At 46.5% G+C, this 12,721-nt stretch overlaps 1 long non-coding RNA gene across 1 annotated transcript in view; it reads right to left on the bottom strand.

Moving 5' to 3' along the window:
• LOC122458211 overlaps positions 1-10,207 on the bottom strand; it is a 29,095-nt gene extending 18,888 nt beyond the window's left edge. The window contains exons 1-2 of the long non-coding RNA XR_006278126.1: positions 10,196-10,207; positions 3,626-3,630 (exon numbers count right to left, since the gene is read on the bottom strand). This is a non-coding gene — a long non-coding RNA (uncharacterized LOC122458211). The remainder of the gene's footprint in view (positions 1-3,625; positions 3,631-10,195) is intronic.
• Between the last annotated feature and the right edge of the window lie 2,514 nt (positions 10,208-12,721).

Here is a 12,721-nt window from a genome sequence, read left to right as displayed (position 1 = left end):
CATCAAACCTCAGACCTTATTTAATGCTGTTGAATGCCAGACAGTAACTGGGTTTTGGCCCTTATATTACATCTAACAATACAGCATTTTCTAGGGATTTTAGAGATGGAGCTATCATGCTGAAGTAACATTTGCAGAAAGGCAACACTCTGTACTAGGGATAATACTGCTGTTCCAAAAGGAGTTCCTTATTCAGCGTTAGAAGAAAGTGACTTTATAGCAGTGGCAGGGAAGCCGATCCTATGTTAGAGATAGTCACCCCTATCCCCTCTTCAGAGTACACCCCCTGCCTTTCCCTATTGAACTCACTCTGCCAACAGATATTTTCCAGAGACCTTTTGATCACAGCAGCTTCTCTCCTGCTAAGAAAAGTGCCTTCTGCTGCTAGCAAGAACTAATAGGGACACATCGATGACTAACAAAAGAAAGCTTGTAGCACAGGGAGGAGGAACTTGTTACTCCTGTCTTCTGCTAATTAAGTCATCATTAAACATGGATTGCTGGGAGCGAGAAAGGAAGGGAGTGCTCTTCAGCTGTGCAGAGGATGTCACCAAGCATCCTAGCTGACATCACATTAAACACACCGTGTCATCTAGGACCTTTTGTCAGCATCAGCCTAGCAAGGAAGAACTCAAATGAGACAAGCAATGCTTAGCCGAGTGAAAGCATGGATAGGGGGGGTAGGGGAGGTAAAAAGAGGGGTGCTCGCTTTGAAAGCTGGCTTTTCAAGAAGGCTGTAGGAATTAGCATTCATTGGTTCAGTTTCAGGGGCTGGCTCAGGATGGAAGAACAACAAATTCCAATGCACGTTTACCAAGGAATGCCACAACATAGCAGGTGTGCACATGGTTGCCATAAGCTTTGGTGGCATGATCTGATTGCCAGTGATGGACATAAACCAAATATCCTGCCAGACTGTCTTAAGCTAGCTAGCAGTGGCTCTGGATGGCATTGAGTGGCTCTGTCATGATGATGATGAGCAAGAATCATTAGCACCCCCTCCACCTCTCCTTTCCTATCACTAACTCTGTTTGTGACAGTGATGTAAGCACATTCTCTGGCATCTCCATGACAATCCACCCTGGTGTGACAATGGTAAAGAATCACAGTCTCTCTCTTCTTACGCTCATCAAGGAATTCTATTAGAGCAATATTATCCGGAAAACGACTCTGCCTTTCTCTCTCCTTTGCTGAAGAGCTTCAGCCTAGGTCTTTCCCAGCAGTGGCCTGGCCAAAGTGCATGTTCTGTGTATTCTCTGGGCTTGTATTCACCCATTCCATGGCAGTCCCCATCCCAGGATGACTGTGTGTGCTGGCTGTGACTCAGTGGCTGGAGCTAGGTATAGAAGCCACACCACCAAGACTTTGTGAGCTGCCTTAACCCTCTGAGGTGGTAGAGAAGCAAGAATTTCCTGAGGCCTGTGTAGAGATTGGGGCCTTTAGCTAACATTCTCCCTACTATGGGATGAGAACTTGAGATATAATGCTGATGACCCTGGGTGGGCCATGGGCAGCAGGGATTGATCCTGGGACCTCTTGATTTGAATGCATGAACCTCTACTGCCTGTGTGAAAAGATGCTGCTCTGTTAGCCAAGGCTGTATCAGGATCATCAATCCCTATCTGACCTACCCACCATTAGAGGGAGACAGAGTGCCACACAGAGCAGGCATGGCTTACAGAGAATTCCCCTAAGAGCTGCCTACAAAGGGAAACCTATCATGCAGAGACTTTGGTGGCAGACTGGGAGTATGACTTTCCCATCACAGATGCTGAGAAAACAAGAGAGCACTGGGATTGCTACCTGGTGCTGGGCCTTACAGTTGGAGTGTCACCCTTCTAGCTGCTAGCAGTGATAAGAAACTTATCTTCTCCCCTAACCAGAGCCTCTTGGTGGGATTTCATTACCTAGTCCCTTCTCCATCCTCCACTTATTAATTTCTGTGTGAAAGAGCCCTAAGCAGCAACAGAGGCACAGCAGCTGCCTGCAAGCTCAGGAAGTCAGCACCCTGAAGCTGCTTTAATTTACCATGGGAGCCAAACCAGCCTCCAGCAGCCCCAGGGAACAGGACAACATAAAGGTGACACAACCATTTTTCCCTCGTATTCCGCCACTGGGTCCAGCACTGAGCAGCCAAAGCTGAGGATTAAGTCCTTGGGGTCCTGTTACTAAGCCTGCCAATAAAGATTGCCTGTAATGATGATTTTTGTGGTGGTGGGGGAAATCAAACAACTAGAAATAAAATAGCAGGATAAAGGAAACAGGAGCTCCTATCACATGGGTCCCCAAGCAGCTGTGAGAACAATGTTATAGAACTCCCAGCTTGATCTACGGTCACAATTGGAAGACACAAAAGACTCTGAAGCCCATTACCAATCCCCGAGAGGTCAAGAGGGATTGCTCCCTCCCATGTTTTGATGGTACACGAAGGATTGTGACTCATTGGAGCCAGAAATGTAATGCAGTCCTTAGTAATTCATTAGTCACCATTCTGAAGAGGAAGCATGGTCTAGCAGCTCATGCTCATGGGTGTCAAATATCTGGGTTCTAATCCCAGCTCTGTCACAGACTCTGTCTGGCCTTAGGCAAGATGCTTTTATTCTCTGTGCCTCAATTTTATCCTAATACCTTCTTTAGGGCATGGTGAGACTAATGCATATTGGCAAAGGTGCTCTGAGAGCCCTGAACAGCTTAGAGAAGGGCAACATGAAGCTGCACAGTAAAAAATAAGAGTAGGAACAATCTTGAAAAGAAATCAGCTCTTCTCTCCCCTGACAGGAAGTAGTATCCCCTCTCCAGGTCTTGCTTCCTGCCACAGGGGCCTACGTATCATCTGTGTGGAAACATGCTGCCATTTAGGGGCTGAGCCAAGAAAAACTTGTGAAGGGTTGGATCACAGAAACCCCCTTGGGACTGCCACCTGATGTGCCAAAACTACTTCTGTTCCTGCTTTCCTGCCCTGTCAGCTTAGAACTGCCCTGCCTGGTTTGAGCCAGACCCACTAGCCTGCTGCAAACCCAGACCCAGGTCTGAACCACGTCCCCTAACAGCTGTAGGCTAAATTGAAAGCAACTTAAGAAGTGTTCCTGTCTTTAACACTCAGATGCCCAACTCCCAATAGGGTCCAAACCCCAAATATATCTGTTTTACCCTGTATAAAGCTTATACAGGGTAAACTCATAAATTGTTCGCCCTCTATAACACTGATAGAGAGATATGCACAGCTGTTTGCCTCCCCACCCCTCCCAAGTATTAAGACATACTCTGGGTTAATTAATAAGCAAAAAGTGATTTTATTAAATACAGAAAGTAGGATTTAAGTGGTTCCAAGTAATAGCAGACAGAACAAAGTGAATTACCAAGCAAAATAAAATAAAACACACAAGTCTAAGTCTAGTCTGGTAATAAAACTGAATACAAGTAAAAACCTCACCAGTTCCAGTAAGCTTCGTTTTACAGACTAGTCTCCTTCTACTCTGGGTCCAGCAATCACTCACACCCCCTGTAGTTACTGTCCTTTGTTCCAGTTTCTTTCAGGTATCCTTGGAGGTGGAGAGTCTCTCTTTGGCTAGCTGAAGACAATCACAGAAACCCCGTTGGAGGCTGCCAACTGATGTGCCAAGACTCTGTCTGCCCCTGCTTTCCCTGTCCTCCCAGCCTGGGCAAGTCACATGTCCATGCATGACTGAGTTCCTTACCAGACTAGCCACATTCCTGGGAAAGCTCAGATGTGGATTTGCATTTCCAAGTTCATTGCTGGCTTAAGGGCTTCTTGGTTGGGCACTTACTGTGAATAGTCTTTTCTCAGGAAGCTGAGCAACTGCTTCACTAAAACCTACTTAGAATCAGACAAGTATACAGCCAATATTCATAACTTTGAATGAAAAAAGATATATGTATACAAATAGGATGAATAGATTCAGTAGACCATAACCTTTATAGAGATAAGTTACATGGCACATGTAGCATAAAACATATTCCAATTATGTCATATTCCCATAAAGCATTATGGGGTACAACGTCACAACACCAACTCCCCCAGACAGCACAGGAATGCGGTGGCACTAGTTTGCAGACAGACATGCAGTGCTGCCAGCCCCAAGTATTCAAAAGTTCTGAGTCAGGGGGCCCCCAAAACATGAGAGCATTTTTCAAAAATCTCATGAGTTTTAAGCCAATAAACTTTGGGTTCTTTTTGATGACCTCCTAGCTTCTGAGCCATTAAGGTTGCAATCAGGTCACACTTCCAAGCTTTTCTCCACATGCTTGTGGGCTAGAAACTGTTATTATTATTTTTTTAAAATGTTGTCTGAGATTCTCCTCTAATCACATGACTCCAGGAGCTAGAACTTTAAGAAAAGCATCTCATGGTCAAGAGACCAAGTGATTTTAACAAAGAACCAGGGAAAAAGACCACTTAGAGTTCCTCTTCCCCCAGCAATCCCCCCCCCAAGCCCTTACACTCCCTTTCCTGGAGAGGCTTGAGAATAATATCCTAACCAATTGGTTACAAAATGATCAAAGACCCAAACACCTTGGTAGTGGAACAATGGAATAATCAGTCAGGTTCTTAAAAGAAAAATTTTATTTAAAGAAAATGTAAAAGAATCACCTCTGTAAAATCAGGATGGTAAATACTTTACAGGGTAATGAGATTCAAAACACAGAGGATTCCCCTGTAGGCAAAACTTTAAAGTTACAGAAAACTGGGATAAACCCCCCTCTAGCAAAGGGAAAATTCATAAGTTGAAAACAAAAGGTAATCTAACGCTCCTTGCATTATTTACTTACTCTTTTTGTAATATCAGAGACTTGTACAGGATGGTTTATAGGAGAAGGAGGTTTTTTTTGACCTGATGCTTCTCTGCTTTCCCTAGAGAACACACCACAAAGCCTTTCCCCCGCCCAAGATTTGAAAGTATCTTCTTTCCCCATTGGTCCCTTTGGTCAGGTGCCAACCAGGTTATCTGAGCTTCTTAACCCCTTACAGGTAAGGAGGAATTCTAGGCTACCCTTAGCTGTATGGTTATGACACACCCCCTGGACATCCCCTTGACCAATGACATGATGGCACTTATGTAGCGTGCACAAAGAGCACCAACCAAGCTGGAGCGCAGTGGTGGAAGAGTGCTATGACTGACGTTAAGTCAACAGAGGTCACGTGTAGCGCTGGGGAGGTGGTGATTGGCTGGGCAGGCCGGGGTGGGCAGGGGGCCAAGGCGGGTCATGGTAGCAGCATGGGATTTGCTGTGTGACACAATTACAACTTTGTGAAGCTGCTGGGGAAGTTTGTACAGGCAACAAATACACCCTGCATGGGCGGGCGGGGGAGACCCTGTAATCAGGGGTGGCAGGTTTGTAGAAATTTTGGTGGTGCCCAGAACCTGCCCACGCCCAAACTCCGCCCCAACAAACTCTGCCTCCCACCTGCCCAAGGCTCTAGGAGGGAGTTTGGGTGGGGGAGGTCTGCAGTGCAGGCCCTAGGCTGGGGCAGGGGATTGGGGTGCAGGGTGCAGGCTCTGGGAGAGAGTTTGGGGATGGGAGGGGGTGCAGAGGTGAGGGGTTTGGGGTGAGGGCTGTGGGGTGTGGCTGTAGATGAGGGGTTTGGATATGGGAGGGGCTCAGGGTGAGAGTAGGTGTGCAGGGGGTGAGGGCTCTGTCTGGAGCTGGGGGTTTGGGATGTTGGAGGGGGCTCAGGGCTGGGGCAGAGGGTTAGGGTGCGGGGGGATGAGGGCTCTGGCTATGACTGGAGATAAGGTGTTTGGGGTGTTGGAGGGGGCTCAGGGCTGGGGCAGAGGGTTGGGGTGTGGGGGGATGAGGGCTCTGGCTGGGACTGGGGATAAGGTGTTTGTAGTGTTGGAGGGGGCTCAGGGCTGGGGCAGAGGGTTCAGGGTGTGGTGGGGAGGTGAAAGCTCTGGCTGGGGGTGTGGGCTCTGGGGTGGGGCAGGGCTGGGGATGAGTTTGGGGTGCAGGCAGGCTGCTCCGGGACAGGGGACAGAGAGGAGGACTCCCCCCAGCCCTTTCTCTGCTGGCAGCAGCAAGCTCTGTGGGAGGAGCCCCCCTTTCTCGCCCCCAAGCAGCACTCTCACCCCCACCACTGTCACTGCATGTGCTCCTAGGGCCCCTCTCAGGTCCAGGAATCTCCCTTGCCTCCCCCGTGGTGGGTGCCAGGGGAGCTGCGTGCACCTCCTCCCCTGCTGTTGCTCCTGCCTGGAGCCTCATAGGGGGCGAGGGATGGGGCTGCCCCTTGCCCAGCATGGGGCAGGAGCGGTGACTGCGGGCGGGGCGGGGGGCTGTGCTGGTGGAGGGTCCCACTGGAAAAGGGAAGGGTGTGAGGTGGACGGGCAGGTCAGAGTCCTGGCAGTGGAGATGGGGGCACTAGGACCCTGCGGCAGCAGTTGTTGCAGGGAGGCAGCATGGAGCTGCAGGACAGAGTCAGAGACGCTCTGCTCCAGGGCACAGGAAGGTGTGTGGGGCGGCAGGTGGGGCTGGAGGGGACACCTGGCCCCAAATATTGGTGGAGGTGGGCCCCTGGGCCAACTCCACTCACTCCACGCCACTAGGGCCAGCAGCGCAGCAGCGATGTAGACACAGTTCTGCTGCCATCCCTGCATGCAACTGCTGCAGACTCCTCCTCTTCCTCCTCCTCCCACCTCTGACCCTCCAGCGGGGGAGGGGAGAGGAGCAGCCTTCCTAGCTGGAGTTCAGGGCATTAGGGTGTGCCTGGGCACACCCGGCACACCCCTGTGCACGCCTATGCTTGTATTGCATGGGCCACAGCAAGTGAAAACTTTCATGTTCCCCAAAGACAATGAAAATAGAAGTTTCCATCCAACATATTACTGGTGTGAAATCCCCAATGGTGACAAAGTGGAGAGGCCACGGCTTATGTAATCAAAACACCAGAATGCTGCATATTGTTTTTGATGCAAACTCTTCCAGTCTAATGTTCCAGCCATATTGGGTTCTACAGGAACAAAGGACTGGAATAATCTGGCTAGAAATCTGGAATGTTATGAGAAGGCAGCAAATCACCAGAGAGCATTCCATAGGTGGAACGAGCTTGAGATGAGACTAAGGTTAAAGGCCACCATAGATGATCAGCATCAAGACAAGATTGCATCAGAGTCTCTTTACTGGCAAAATGTTCTGAAAAGGCTCATTGCCATTGTGAGAATGCTTGCTACCCAAAACCTAGCCCTGCGTGGCACTTCAGATCAGCTGTATGTGCCAAACAATGGAAACTTCCTTCAAATTGTGGAGTTGTACTCCATTGTGTAGTTTGTGGAGTTTGTGGAGTTTGATGCTGTGGAGTTTGTGGAGAATTGTGGAGTTTGATGCTGTACTCCAGGAGCATCTAAGAAGAGTCACCACCCAAGAAATGTACACATACCACTACCTTGGAAAAACAATTCAAAATGAGATCATACAGTTACTGGCAACAAAAGTCAAACAGAAGATTGTGGCAGATCTGAAGTCAGCAAGATATTACTCTGTTATTCTGGACTGCACACCGGACATCAGCCATATGGAACAAATGACTTTAATGGTGCTTTTTGTAAGAACAACAGAACCTAGTGAAAATGTCCCTGCAATGGTGACTGTCAGAGAGCATTTTCTAGAATTTATTGACATTGATGATACTGCAGAAGCTGGTATGACAAAAGTGTTTCTTAAAAAGCTGGAAGATACAGGAATTGCGATAGCTGACATGAGAGGTCAGGGCTACGATAATGGTGCCAACATGAGAGGAAAGAACAGAGGAGTGCAGACACGGATCTGAGAGTTAAACCCTTGAGCTTTTTTTGTCCCATGCTATTCTTATTCATTGAACTTGGTGGTCAGTGGGGCAGCATCAGCTTCTAGTGAGGCTGCTGAATTTTTTAATGTATTTCAAAGCATCTATGTATTTTTCTCTGCATCAACTCATCGATGGCAAATTTTGAAGCAACATCTTGGAACATCCTCTCTGACACTGAAACCACTGAGTGCCACACGATGGGAAAGTCGAGTGGGGGTGATAAAGCCTATCAAACCCCAAATTGGGAAGATAGATGTTGCCATAGTTGCCATTATGGAGGATAATGCTATGACATGGAATCACCAGAAACATATATAACTTCAAATTTTTGTCTGGCTTAGTGTTGTGGCATGATATACTGTTTGAAATAAATGTTGTAAGCAAGAGACTCCAAGGTGTTGACCTTGATATATCTGGAGCAATGGAACAACTGGACAAAGCAAAGTCGTACCTACAGTCTTACCTGTCAGATGAGGGACTTCAAAACGTTCTGAAGAGTGCACAGAAATTGGCAGAGGAACTTCACACTGAAGCTATTTTCCACCCATTCAAGAATACAAGAGTCACGGAAGAAGACATTTTGATTACAAGGCACAGGATAATAAGAGACCGCAAACAACAATTCAAAGTTGAATTCTTTAACCAGGTGCTAGATTGTGCAATACAGTCAGCTGAAGAAGATTTCATGCAGCTCAAAGAACACAGCAGTATATTTGGGATGTTGTATGTTATTCCAAAACTCCTCAATATACCTGAAGAAGACCAACATCAGCAATGCAGCGCACTAGAGACAGTGCTGACACATGATGACATGCGTGATATCGATGCAAGTGATTTAGGTGATGAACTGAAAGCCCTTTCAAGATACATTTCAACAGGATCAACTCCAAAGGCTGTTCTGGAATATATGTGCACAAATAAGATGACCACCCTCTTTCCAAATGCTTTTGTTGCTTCTAACACTTCCTGTAACAGTTGCCAGTGGAGAATACAGCTTCTCCAAGCTGAAGTTAATAAAAACACATCTACGCTCCACAATGACACAGGAGAGGCTGGTCGGCCTTGCAACCATCTCAATAGAGCATGAGCTGGCCCAGACTGTGGACCTTCAGGAAGCAGTTGAAATCTTTGCAACCAAAAAGGCATGGAAAGCACCACTTTGATTATTCAAACAGATAAAAATGCCAGTGTTTACTATGCAGACAAGAAAAGTTACATTTGCTGTTCAGGCATTTGAAAGTTAAGTGTTACTTAACATTTTTGAACAACGCATTTTAAGTTGTTAGTTCTCCTTTATTGGGGTAGGTAGCAGAGCGGTACCATGAGAGGAGTAGAACAGGAGGAAGGCAGAATTGAGACCTTTCAAAGTTTTGGCCCAAGCGAGGGGGCATGGGGGTATCATTTGAGCTCCCTGCCTAAGGTGCCAAAATGTTGTGGGCCGGCCCTGTATAGAGGACTAATGGAATCACCAGACTGGATCAGATCAATGGTCCCTCAAGTCTGGTATCATGTTTCTGACAGAGGCCTGTTCCATCTGCTTGAAAGGAAGATGCAAGTAAGTTTATTCCTAACCAATATGAGTTAGAAATTGGCTCCTGCTTGGAAACAGAGGGTTGATATCCTTTGCAAAACTCTTAAAGCAGTAAGGAACAAGCAGAATAAACTCTGGGTGCTCTTGTTAACCAAATAAGTGTTCATTCTCTTTTTGAATCTGGTTAAGTGATTAGCCTCAATGACATCTGGTGGCAATGAATTCCACAGGCCAACTGTGAGCAAGTATTTGTTAATTTCCTATTTCCTGCCTTTCAGTTGATTGTTCCCCGGTTAATGTTAACTACATTCCAGGGATCTCAGTTTTGCCTCTCTGCAATCTTTGAACTCCTATTATTGGTGAAAGAGGAGGGAAGGACATTCCAGTGTTGAGTATCTTCCCAGTATAGAATTTAAACTTTTTATCACTTTCATTATGTGGCATCTTTCACCCCAGAGGATTCTCTGAATCTGCAAGATAGGAGAGCAGCCCTCTGGTCCCAGGGCAGAGCAGTCCCTCTAACTACAGACATCAGATCTCGGAAGCCCCAGAAGGTCTAGCTGAGATCCCATGTCTGTAGTAAGAGGGACATCTCAGGACAGGTGGAGTTGTACAGAAGAATATGCTGGGCGAAGCGATTTATTTTTCCCTTGAAGATTCAGGTTTGGAGGGTAACTGACCCCACCTCTCTCCAGGGGGCTAGAAGGTATTGTGTCGGGGGTGGGGGCAGCTAGGAGTTCTTCCAGCCCAGTAATCCTTCTGTGGGTCACAGTACTCCTACTGATACTGATGTTTATTACATACTCTGCCTCCACAGGAGGTATTTTTGCAGGGATACAAATGATTGGTTTAAAAATTCACACTTCTGCCCTGTTAAATAACATTCAAACATACTGCGTGTTTTCTGCCAGCCTAGGCATTCTCCTAGAGCTGCAAGCATGTCCGCTTTTATCTATTGCTGGGTGAGCAGATTTTGAGTCACATAAAAGGCACATAAAAGTGAGGCTGCTTTGTTTTACAGCGGGTAAATGTATACTTCTTCTCTCCAACTGAACGAGAAAAATAACCCCAACAGGACTTGTTCACACTTTCAAAAAGATAAAAACCAACCACTCTCGCGCTCTTGCCCCAATCACAGCTTTCAGCTCCCAAGGACAATGACAGAGATAAAGAATGATTGAAGAGAAGGACATACCTTGAATAACGGGGGTCATTCGTCACCAGGGTTAGAAGTATGGTTTCATGATTAAGGCATTGGATTAGTAAACAGAAGGTGTGGGTCCAATTGTCAGTTGTGCCACAGACTTCCTGTAGGACCATAGGCAAGTCCCTGAACCCTAATCTACTCAGTGTTTTACTGGTGTAACTAGTTTGATTACAGGTATGCTTTTTTTGCTGTTATGCAGCACAACCCCTACTCCGAACAAAGTTAATCGTAACAACAGTGCCTTACACTAGTACAACTTATTCCTCTTCCCACACAGGAATAAATTCCTGCCTAAACAAACACTTTTATACCAGTATTACTGAGTTCATACTGAGTGGGTTCTTGTACTGCGTTAGCTATCTGGGTCTAGATAATGCAGTACAATTTTGTGTGTGGAGAAGGCCTGACTCCTATCTGTGTATCAACTCTCCACTTATAAAATATGATTCATAATCTTTAATTTCACTAACCCTGTGTCTGTCTTGTATATTGAGGCCTGGTCTACACCTAAAACTTAGGTTGACCTAGCTATGCTGGTCAGGGCTGTGAAAAATTAATACCCCAAGAGAGGTGTTAAACTGCTCTACGCCCTGGTGTGGACAGTGCTAGGTTGATGGAAGAATTCTTCTGTTGACCTAGCTACCGCCTCTTGGAGAGGTGGATATACCACAGCAACAGAAGAACCTCTTCTTTACAGTTGTGCCACTATAGAGTTTCTCATGTAGCCATCCCCCTAGACTTCAAGGCAGATGCTGTACAAACATATAGTGAGAAAAAGAGTTGCTAGCACAATGGGTCCTTTCTGTGCTAATGGAATATAAAATAGAGGCAGCAGTGGTTCAGTCGAGGAAGATGGCTCCTTACATGGTGTGGCTGAAAGACATGGAATATTTTAAATCTGTCCCCTTCTTAATGAGTAACTGTAGCATAACTCAAAGGATACATTTCCTGGACCAGATCCTCAGATGGTGTAATCAGCATAACTCCACTGGCTTCACTGGAGCTCTGCTGTTATACACCAGCTCAGGATCCAGCCTCCTGCATTCCCACTTCATAAATTCCCATGGTAAAGCAATAGCAGCTACAGGCGTGCATATGTCTGCACAGAAAGCTCTACGTGAAGCTCAATTTGGGAACAGCTTGGTGATTACTACAAGGAATAATCCTGTTGAGTGGAACATGCTGGGGTGGAATTACTTTATGTCAAATCTTGGGTGTGCTGAAGCTTGCTGCAAATGAATATTTGATTGGGTTAACAACCCCGACGGAAGAAGAGATTTAAGCTACAGCGTTGGCTTTGAATAAAGTATCGGATGCCTGCTTGTCGAGGAGACACTGTGGGAGAGAAAGGAAGAATAGATCATCATCTCTCTGTGCTGTGGTGGAAACTAGAATTCCTTTTATAGCTTCCTGGCCAAAGCTGGGTTAGTTTAACTGGGGAGATCTTGTTTTAAAGAGCCATTAGCAAGTGTCTGCCCATCATGATTCTAGTAAACAGACCTTTATAAATATGTCAATGGGCTTAACGGCTCCTTCACTTGCCAGCCACACATACCTTGTTGGAGGGTGGGCGGGAGGGGGAATCTGGGGGTGGGAAATGCTGAAGTCCTGCCATTATACATCTCCTTCCAATGCAGAGCAGATTATTTGAAAGCCAATATTCCCCCCCGTAATAAACCTATTGTTGAACTAAAGAAATTAACTCATATGCACACTCCCAGGTCAGTAGCATTCAGTGCTGGATTTTGGGACGAGCGCTGGGGAACCTCATATGGGCTGAGCTGTGTGCACCGTGCCAGATTTTGGAAGTCCCAGGGAGTAGAATGGTTGCCATTTCAGGGTGTACCCTAAATGCTGTGCACAGGAGTGACCAATACAAGCACAGCTCCTTAACATGCCAGAGCGCTGCTTTTATTCACCCCTTCCCAAGTACAGAGAGGCTGGGACCAAATGACATTTACCCAAAGCGATCCACGAGTTAAACTTGTCTACATGGGGGAACTGACCAGCACAGCTATAGTGGAATAATTATACCACTAAAGACACTTTTATTCCAGAATAAAACATCCACACAGGGTGATACACTGGCATAGCTACTTTAATTTAATTATTCTGCTATAGCTAGGCTGGTCAATGTCTCCATGTAGACAAGCCTTTGGGGTGACAACGGGGCAAATTTGGG

Source organism: Dermochelys coriacea, chromosome 11 (genome assembly GCF_009764565.3).
Source record: "Dermochelys coriacea isolate rDerCor1 chromosome 11, rDerCor1.pri.v4, whole genome shotgun sequence".
In the NCBI taxonomy this organism is placed as follows: domain Eukaryota; kingdom Metazoa; phylum Chordata; order Testudines; family Dermochelyidae; genus Dermochelys; species Dermochelys coriacea.
The sequence above is the reverse complement of the archived record's forward strand: the minus strand, read 5'-3'. Positions and strand labels throughout refer to the sequence as shown.